This window comes from Arvicola amphibius, chromosome 2 (genome assembly GCF_903992535.2).
Source record: "Arvicola amphibius chromosome 2, mArvAmp1.2, whole genome shotgun sequence".
Classification (NCBI taxonomy): Eukaryota; Metazoa; Chordata; class Mammalia; order Rodentia; family Cricetidae; genus Arvicola; species Arvicola amphibius.
Window position 1 is genome coordinate 178282234 of NC_052048.2, and position 10629 is coordinate 178292862.

At 50.1% G+C, this 10629-nt stretch overlaps 1 protein-coding gene across 2 annotated transcripts in view; it reads right to left on the reverse strand.

The window, feature by feature from the left end:
* LOC119807963 overlaps positions 1–5484 on the reverse strand; it is a 132928-nt gene extending 127444 nt beyond the window's left edge. Inside the window, exons 1-2 of one of the 2 annotated variants that reach the window (XR_005284377.1) lie at positions 5188–5484; positions 3218–4289 (exon numbers count right to left, since the gene is read on the reverse strand). The gene's annotated coding sequence lies outside the window, so the exon portion shown is untranslated. Of the gene's footprint in view, positions 1–2592; positions 2701–3217; positions 4290–5187 lie in introns of those variants that run through there. The other variant, XR_005284378.1, reaches the window with a different exon arrangement.
* Positions 5485–10629: the final 5145 nt, after the last annotated feature.

The following is a 10629-nucleotide window of genomic DNA, read 5'->3' on the forward strand; positions in this document are numbered from 1 at the left end:
CCCAAACCAGCCGTTTAGGTCGCATTGGCCTGGGTGGGTCCTCAAGCTCGGCTCACCAAACTGCGAAGAATGTCAACATTCACCTTGATACCCTGATCTCTGATATACTTACCCACGTACACCATTTCGGTGACAATCTTTAGGACACGGGAGACAACGATGACAATGCAAATGAGTCACCAGATTATTAGAATCAGAACTCCGTGTTTAGGGAGACATTTCGGTTTACTGAGATGTTATCTGCTTAGATATCAGCAAGCATATTTTCAGAACACGTACCGGAACCCCCACCACATCTCAATGTTCCCATCAAATTTATATCAACAAGGAACAAACAAAACAAGGAGACTTCGGGGGAAAAAAAAAAAAAGCAAGGCTCTATATCCCAGAACGTGTGCGTTTCCTCCAAAAATTTTCAGGGCAGAACATCACAGACACTGGAACCCACAGGGGCACTTTTGATCATATCCAAACCATGACCACCACGGCATCCTTATTCGTGACCATACGTGGAACACAGATGCATCTTGTACTCTTCTTCAGCTTACACATATGTTCAACAACAACAAACATGAAAATACTCGCAGGGATCCACCTGTTAACATCTATTACTAAGAGCCCCCCCCCCCCTTCCTCCACAGTGAACTGACTAGGTAGCACGAAGGCCTTAACGAATTTACCACAAGGTTCTCCTCCCTTTCAAACAAGGGAACCTGTCATATAAAGGCTTCCACAGAAGAAATCCGCGTACACAAACTGAGGCCCTAGGTTCAGCCCGCACTGCTCTCAGGCTGTTCACAAAGGTCAAGCAGCCCCAAGTCATGGTTCCAAGTATGTGTTCTGGGATCTGCCCCCCTGGATACCAGTCAGGAGTCCTCACACCGTCACCTCTGCCAGAACCTCCTGGGCTTCCACTTCCCCAAATGTAAAACAGTTACTCCTCCAGGTTACAGCCATGTTTGCGCAGTCATCCTGTCTGGCACATAGAGGCCCCATTTAGTGATAGATCGACATGTTAACTATTGGAGCTATTTTTCACTCTTGGGTGCGTAAATACGGATGATTCAACAGCGATCTAGTCTATCAGGCTGGCTACCTATCAATTTCATTCCTACTGCGTCACAACTCCTGGAGAAGGAGGAGGTGAAGAAAATGGCCCTCACTCCTAACTCCATTCGGATTTCAGGTCCCTCGCTATGGAGAGTGGGTACTGGGAATAATTTTAAAGGTTTCCGGTTGATTATACCGTGCAGCTTGAAGAGCCAGATGGAGAGACTTCCGTGTCCAGTGATAACACAGCTGTGAGGTCCGTTCGACTCCCTCAGCTGATCCTCCAGCCCCGGGGACAGCTGACTGGCAGGGATGCTGTGACGACGAACCCAAATCCCGCTGCTCCGGGGGGAATAACTGCGACCAGCACCGCAAGACCGTACCTCGGCGGAGTTCTCGGGCAGGGCAGGGGGCTGCGACCCTTCCTGCGCCCTCCCCCGCGTCCGGGCCGCCAGCGCCCAGCCCCCTCGCGGCCGCGGCACGTGACTCGACACGCGCCAGCTGCACGCGGGCTCCATCAAAACAAAAACAGAGGAGGCGGGACGGGCGGGGGCGAGCAGCGGGCGCGCGCGCTCGCCACCGCCGCCGCTCGTCCGCCACGACCGCGCGCCTCCGCCAGGCCGGGGGCGGGAGGGCAGAGGGCGCCACCCTGTTTACCGCCAGGCTCGGGTCCTGCGCCGGAAACGGTCTCCCGGGAACGGGCGCGTGAGTGCGCACCCACCCGCGGCGGGGGCCTGCGTGGGCGGTGAGCGGCCTCGGCGGCTGCGTGTCACCCCCGTCACGACTTCTGCTACGCACTTCGCCCCCAGCCTCCAGCTCGCGCGCTGCTGCGGACCCCCTCACGTGGCCGCCTCCTCCCTGACACGCCGTTCCGAGCGGACCCAGGCGCTCCGGAGTCTGTCCCCACCCCGCCTCGGACGTCACCCTCCTCGGACCACCCAACCCACACCTTCCGCCCCGGGCGCGCGCGGGAGGGGGTAGATGGCTCCAAGCTGTCAGAAGCCTACAGTGTGCCACATGACGAAGCTCGCCCTCGTCCTCGCCACTCACGCAGCAGCCTTGCTGCGAGCTCAAACAGACATGTTGGGGGGGGGGAGAGCCTTGATTTTTCTCTATTGATTTTAAACTCGCCCCCCCATACATAAATATTAGACTCAGCTCTACCTACGCAGTTGCTTTGCTTCTCCACGGTCTCCTACCAAATCCAAGCGACTTATCAAATCCAAATGCCCACCCCACACACCTGCTAGATAACCTGTCTTCTGGAAACCCTTAGTCCCACCCATCCAGCCTGCGGGGGGGGGGGAAACCTATGCTAGGGGGGACAGAGGTGGAGGCGACACGATCATGGGTAGTCACAGGAAGAGGGGGGATATGCACCCCTTGCCTCCCCACTCCTCATCTCCACAGCAAAAGAACGTATCCTGCTTCCCTCCGCCAAAATAATAACCGAAGTCAAAGCGCCGCTTTCCTAGGGGCTGCCTCTTCCCCCTGAGAACCAAGGCGTCGCATCCCTCCCAATCGCACGCCCCCGGCCCTTACTTCTTGTTGACAGCAGAGGTGGGGGGCGTGGGAGCCATGCGTGAGTTGCCTCCAGGTTCGGGATGTTGGTCTCCGCTGAGTGAAGAGGTGGAATCTCGAAATGGAAACAGTCCTTCCCCCCCCCCCCCTTCGCCGGTCCCTCCCCTCCTCCTCCTCCTCGTCGTCTGTTTACCTCAAGTTTGAATTTTATCTGCGCAACATTAGCTGGAATGCGGACATTGGAAAAAAAAAAAAAAACACTCGCTCTCAACCCGGCAGCAGCTCCGGAGGAGCCATGTGGCATCAAGCCACCGCAAAGGGGAAAAAAGTGCTCTTAGCAACACAAACATGGCGAAATAGCTCCGACATGCCCGTCTCACGCAGCAACCCTACCTTCCTTCTCTCGACCGCCGAACATCCTGATCTGCAGCCGCAAGCCCTTTGCGGGGGGCGGCAAGGGGCCCCGGGGGAGTGCGAGGGTGGACGTCAGCAGAGTCCACCGGGAAAATAGCTCGGATGACGCGCCAACCCATCTGCCTCACGGGGAGTGCGGGGACACCTTTTTCACCCCCAGGGTGGGAGTCGAGCACCAAATACCCGTCCCCAAGTCCTACTGGGCCCGTTTTCCCCACCCTACATAACTTACCGGTGGTCTGAACATTACGCAGCTCTGCTTTCCTTTCTGGCTCCTTCCTCCGGAGCGAGGAGGAAAATGATGCGCACGTAGATTCCGAGAGCGTATTCTTCTAGAATTTTCCCAGGATGGTAGCGGGGAGCGATGGGGACTCAGAGACAGGTGCGGGGCTGCCGGTTAAAAGTTGCTCTGCGCACGGTGGACAACAGGGTCCCCGGGGCGGGCCGAGGACCCCCCACTCCCTGCCCCCCGGCGTCGCCCACTTGTCACGCCAGGCTGCTGCGTGCGCTCGGCTGCAGGGGAGGTGGCGTAGTTTCTTTTCTCCCACCTCTTCTCACTCACTTGTTTTTGTAGCCGTGGGCTCCCCTAATGCTTTCCTCTCCACAATGTTGTTTCATTATATCATGTCCATCATGTGACACCGGAGAGGCCTCTCTATGGAAACTTAAAGGGGCTCCCACGTGACTGCAGCAGCAACAACAGCAGCAGGACCGGCGGCGGCGGCGGTAGCGGCCGCAGCGTTTGTACCACCACCCACCAGGAGCCCCTCGCAGCATCCCGAAGGGGCTTGTGGCGCTGCAGAAGCCCAGATAAGGGAGCCACTGCATCCGGGAGCTGTGGCGTCGGTGCGTGCGTGGAGCCCGTGCTCATTACACAGCAAACGGAACAGGAGCGTCCTTAAATCCTTTCCTGCAGTCACCAAACCCACGCTCTGTTAAATGACATTTCGTGGTTCCTACTTTATTTTCTCCCGAAAGCTGTGAGTTTCCTCTCAGACCTGATTAAATTTTACAGAGTCAAAAAGAAAAACCAGATTTGCCCCCTCAGTGAGCTCACTCGCAGATCGCTGGTAGAACAGAAATGCCCAAAGAATAACAACAAATAGAATCAGGCATTTGTTCCATAATTCCCATCACCACCAGTTTCAGAGCTTTCTGGAATTACATTCCTCCGGTAACTGTTGATGATGCTCTCAAGAGGCAAAATGCAACGCAGTTTTTCTCTTCCGCAGCTATATTAGGGCTTTGTTGCTGACAACAGTAAAAACTTGTTTGTGTCAGGAAGTGAGGTATGAAGCTATGACCTGTAAGGTACAGACAAAACCAAAGTGGCAGTTTGGGTACTACTTTTCTGACCACATTCTTTCAAATGGTGACAAGATGACTGCTATAAAATGCGTGTTTGGTTGGAAATAAGATGATCAGGAAAAACATGCTTATCCCTTAATCATACTGTTCATGTTACGCACTAGAAATTATGTATACATATATGCATGTGTGTGCATAGAAAGCAAGCATGTGCATTTTCATGATATTAGAAACCACTAATTCTGTCCCCACTGCTAGCATTTAACTTCAACATTAGCCTTCAAAGGCTTATTCGAGTCCAATGATTTATGGAAAGTAACAGTTTGAGGTACTTAGTCTTACTGACTTGCAGTCTGGGGAGGGGGATTCTACTTTGAATTGCAATTCTCTGGCTCAAACTTTTTATGGATCATGGAAATATTATCCTATAAATCTAAAATAAACGGCTATTTCTCTGTTGGCCCATGTTCTTTCCCATTTTTTATAAGGAAAACTAGATGGGCGGAATTGTGAAAAAGAAAACAAAAACCAACTCAGTAACCTGAAGAGTGGGATGGGTGACGGCCTTCTGGCCTGGCCTTGAGAGTCTGCCTTCCTACCTCATCAGTTATGATAAACGATCGCATATTACATCCTTTTGAATTCTATTAACCACCATCCTTTTGGCCTTCCAACCTCACGTTTCATCCTTTACCCATCTTTCCCCTGAATCTCCCAATTCGGATCCCTTGCTTATGTGCCCAGGTCAGGCCTTCCCAAATACTTAACCCCCCCCCCCGCCCCCGCCCCCACCAGCAGCAGCTGGTTCTCTTCTCAGCAACTCTACCTCCTTACCTCTCTTTGACCTCCTTTAATCTCCAAAGCCTGGCCCTTGACTTGACGGACTCGGCTTACCTTTCTTCACCTGAAATGTCCTGCCCTTTCTTGGGGTCTGCTTTACCCACGCCTCTCTGGCCCCATCCCTTCAGTGGGCAAGCCCCAGCATTCCTCCACGGCTCGGCCTGGTCAGCTTGAATCTCATTTTGTTGGCTTGCCCTGGGCAAGGAGGGAGTGTGTGCTGCAAAGTGGGGCCAAGACTACCCCTGGACTAGACCCCTGCCTTGCCCCCTCCGCCCCTCCCGAGCCCTGGTTGCGGCGCTTCCTGGGCGGATGGTTTGGACTTGCTGCGGCAGCTGCGGTTGTGCTGTGTCATGCAAGAAGGAGGCGGCGGCGGCGGCGGCCGGAGCTGGAGGGGGAGGAGGGGAGGAACCTGATCCTCGGTAGCAAAGGGCTGGAGGCAAACACCGAGCTCCCCCTGAGCCGCCCGGGAGCGGGGAGGGTTCTGCTACCCCGAGGGGCCCTCCCTGCGGGGCAGAGGGTAAGTTGGGCGGCGCAGGTGGTCGCCTTGGGAAGGGAGCGCGCAGGGGGGTTAGGTGGGATGGCGGTAGCACTAGGAGCCATCGGGCCCCAAGGAGTCAAATGCCCAACTAACAGAGACCCAGGCCATAGAAAAGATGGCCAGCCAGTAGCAGTAAGAGTAATTATTTGACTAATGCCCGACAGTCGCCCCAGGTCACACGGTGGGTGGAGTTGTAGATCCCGAACTCAGGACCCAGCTAGAGGCAATGATTCAGGGTTGCAGGAACTTCATCCCAGCAGCCCTGGCGCTGCAGGACACCCTTGAATAGCAAAAGGCCAACACACCCCCGGTTCCTCTAGCCTTTCTGGACTTTCTGGGTTGTCTTCTTCAAATCTAGGGGAAAGGGTGGGAAAATGGTCCAACCTCACTGAACACACGGTGGGGAAAAAAAAAAAAACAAAAAAAAAAACTGCTCTCGGCCAGAGCCTTGGATAAGCAGCCTCTGGTGCAATTAAATAATCAATAGGAAAAAGCTTCATTCCGCCCCCCCCCCCCCAACCCCAAGCACCTTCGACCAAGGTAATTCATGGGGCTTAAAGGAGAAAGAAAATGTGGTATATTTTGCCCTGCCCAAGCCATCAGTCAGCCTGCCACTAAACAAACGGCCACCTGTACACCCCAGGGTTCACCCTCCCTTCAGAGGGATGCTTCTGAGAGACAAAACAATACTGCCCCATGTTCCAAGATGAGACCACCTTAAACTCCGGACAATTTCAGCTCCATTACCCTTTTCCCCCCAGGGGAATGGAGACCTAGACTTGAGAGCAGTGAACTGTAGACACAGGCTGGGCACCTAGAAACGTTTCTCTTTTCACCTGCCTGCAATTTTCAGGACAGTTATTATTATTATTATTATTATTATTATTATTATTATTATTTTATCATTATTAATTATCATTATTATTCCTTTCCATGTCCCCCCTGGAAGTCTCCAGAAGCACTTTCTGCAACATTTTCATGTCAGTCATCCATTTCGAAGGAAGGGGTTGAGGGGATTAACGGAAAGGCTAAGGACTGTCTCAAAAGCTCATCCGGTTGCTAGGGAACTCAAGCTCGCCCCGCTCGCTAATCACCAGTGTGGTACAGGAAAATCAAACTGCTCAGGGTGTTATTAAAATGAATGGCATTTGGTTTAAGGCTTCTTTGCTTATGTTGTAGCATCCTGGTCTATTATCGATTGCCTCACACCCACATATCTTGTTTTCCTAATTTGATTTCTGTATTTGCGTCACTGCCAGGGACACTCAGACTAGACCAGTCAGGTTCACTTCCTGTTTCTCAGAACTGGTTTATATTTGGTCTCGTTGCACTAGCTGGTAAGACATTATCACGCTGATCCTCTTGGAAAAGAATTTTTGCTTTCCGTTGAAAACAAATTATCCCAATTAAATGCTAATTTTCATGGAAAACGTCATCGTAGGAGGCTTAAGGCCCTGCCAGGCTACTTGAGAAAGCCATTCTTGACATGTAAAGCAAAGAAAAATCCATTCCCCACTCCTCACCCCCCCCCAAAAAAAATCTTCATTCTTCAGCTTTGGAACTAATCTCAAGAAGAGAAAATATTTAAGTGTGATATTTCCGAGATGAAGCATAAAAAAGTACACATTGAAGCTGAAGGAATCATTTCAACTAAATAAGGCATAGAATTGAATGCAGTCCAGGCCCAGGAAGGACAAATAAGGCTTGGCACTGTTGCCCTGAGAGTACTAAGTGTGATTGCAGGGCTGCTTTACATACGGGAAACCCTGTCACCTTGTGAACTAAATGTCTCTCTCACTGATTCCCCTATGTCCCTGATAAGGCAAGCCTTGCTTTTTATATTTCTGCTTCCAGTCCCTTCCTCTTTATAACAAGACTATCACCAAGGCAATAGCAGAGAGATAAGACTGTGTATTGGTGGGTTCTGATGGAGATAATTTGATGAAAAATAGAGCACATACGGCTTTGAAGGGAGATCGCTCTCCACTTCTGTGTACTGCCTGGGCTTGGGCAGCCATTGTGGGTCTTTGCATGTTGGTGGTGGTTTTATGGAAGCTTACTAAAAGATCTTGATGCTTCCTTGCACTTAATTCCAATTTTTAGCTGTTAGATTTTTCTGCATTCACCCGTTAGCACCTGGCTGTAGAGATTGGGGTGAGTTCATAGGAAAGGTGACTTGGTGGTGGTGCATGGAGTTTTGATGTCACCTCCCACATGCAGAAGATCTGCCTGGTTTCCTTTTGCATCTCGTCTCTCTTTTGTCTTGTCGTGGTAGAGAAGCAACAGGCCAAAAAGTGCAAATGTTTGTGAGACTAGGCATAAACCTTCCAGGTATTCCAGATGCAGTTAACCCAAATGCCTCAATGAGCCAGGGGTGGAATGATGGAGGAAGGGCTATCCAAAACCAGTTATCAGTTGGATTCTGATGGAGCCAAACATCTGTTTGCCTGTATTTTAATTAGCAGCAGATATAAACATACCCTGTTGTAATGTCGAATCCCTCAGACTCAAGATATTAAAACAAAAAATAGTGTGAAGAAATGTGAGATTTGTGCTGGAAAGAGAAGTCCTGACTTTGAAACCCAACTCTTCTGCTCAATTCATCATTGAGTGCTTGCTGTGACCCTAGAAACACAACAGTAAGGGTCCTATGGTACAATGAGGAGACAAATGAAGGCACAGTTGGTCACATAATGGTGAGGTGCTGTCTACAGGAAAGCTCAGAGGGGGTGCTGAGCTACAGGAGTGGTGAGCAAAATAAAGGCAGGCCAATTCCAGAACTGAGCCAAGAGGATGGTGCCCCCCAAGTAGAAGATGCTCCACAGATGTCTACACTGCGCGAGTGTGTGGCAAAAGTCCTGAAAGATGAACAGGCTTCTGTAGCGTGAGAGGCTTGATCTTCCTAAGAAGTTTGGACTTACTCTAAGGCCAGTGGAAAGCTGTTGATTATTTTTTTAATATTTATTTATTTAATGTGCCTTTGCATGTGCCTGAGTGTATACATGTACATCACATGCATATAGGAGCCAGGGGAGGTCAGGAGAGGATGTCAGATATCCATGGAGCTGGAGTTACAGGCAGTTGTGAGCCACCATGTGGATTCTGGGAACCGAACCTGGGTCTTCTGCAAGAGCAGTAAGTGCTCTTAACTGCTGAACCAGCTCTTCGGCCTATTGAATTGCTTAATGGCCACTTTAGAAAGATCACTGCTGTTGGGAGAAATTGTTAGTGATACTGTAAGCCAGGAGATTAATCAGAAGGATGTTTAGCATCCTAAGGGAAAAAAAGGGGGGCAGGGACAGGAACCTCTTAAACTAAGACAGCAAGAAGGGGAATCAAGAAAAGAAAGGGTTCAATACTAAGACAAGTGAGTCTGGTTATTGATTTTATCCGCATGGTTGAGACATAGTGGGAGAACTATGGCTTAGGTAAACAGGTATCAGTCACCAGGACAGGGGCCTTGGGGAAAAAAAAAGCAGGTCACAGCAAGAAGGAATTAGTTTAATTTTAAGCCTACTGAGTTTGAAGTATCCATAGGATATCAAAGTGAAGCAGTGTACTACTTGCCAGAGGAAGCCGAAACTCTGGAGGCCTCTGTGTCAGAGTCCTTAGAATACCTGGGAGTTCGTGGTTACAGATGAAATCCCCAAACGAGAAGGGATAGAGGACGAGAAGGGGGCCTGGTTTCAGCACCTTGGAAATGCCACTTAACAAGGTGAGGAAGGGAGGGTACTAGGGAGCTAACTGGAGAGGTGGAAGGAGAAGGAACGAGAAGCTTTAGAAGCTTTGTGAGGACATAAAACAGCATTAAACACCAGAGAGTTTAAGATAAATGGGGGCTGAAAAGCCATTGGATTTAGCGACCAAGGTCGTCTGTCTATTTGGCCAAAAGTATGTTGGTAAAGGGGAAGGAGTAATTAGACTGCGATGGACCGAGGGGCATGTGAGAACAAAACGAAGGCACTAGGAAGAGAGTGGACTCATGGTCTGTAAAGCTATGGGTATACTGCGGAAAAGAAGAAACGGACATGAGAGAACTCTGGGTTCTCCTGGGCATCTTCCAGTTGACTAGCATCACCGTCCACCAGTTTCCTGAGCTGAAAACATGTGTGGACCTTCTCAGTTCTTCTGTTTCTCCAACTTGCACGTCCAATTCATGAGGACTTCAACTCTGCCTCTAAAACATTTCCCAAACTTAATCTTTCTATCTCCTTTGCTGCCAGCTTTGTCCAAACCAGCATCTTCTCTCCATTCTCATAATATGGCTTTTTTTAGAAGAAGAAGAAGAAGAAGAAGAAGAAGAAGAAGAAGAAGAAGAAGAAGAAGAAGAAGAAGAAGGGAAGGAAAAAAGTTAAAGACAAGAGTCTCACTAACTATGTAGCCTGAGATGGCCCCAAAGTTGTTATCCTCCTGTCTTAGTCTCTTGAGTGTTGTCATTACAAGTGTGTGCCACCCTCCCAGGCTCTAATGAGTGATTGTTCTTGTTCTCTCTAGCACAGTTAGACCACTGATTCAAGCCAGGCATCATAAGATATAAACCACAGCTTACCGTGTGGCTTCTCCTCTTAGAATCCTTCCATGTTGTCTCCTTGCACTTGGAATGCAGGCTAGACTTCTTTCCTGGCCTTCCATGCCTTGTGTGGCATCCTAGACCAGCTCTCCAGCTCGCTCTCCAGTCATGCTCTCAGGTTCCAGCCCCGCCATGCCTCAAGTATTTTCTTTTCAGGGATATTTTTTTCATCCTTCTGGTTTTTCTTAGAATATCACCTCCTCCAAGAGCCCTTCCTCCACCTGAAGTGTCCTTTCCTATCCCTGGGTACCTTTTCACAGTAACATAATTTAATTACCAAGGCCACATTACCGTTCCCTTTATTGCATATAGTTGAGGGCGTCTAAAATGTAAATCCAGTGAAGATTCTTGCACATAGTTGGAACTTAACACTGTCCCTTGGGTGTTT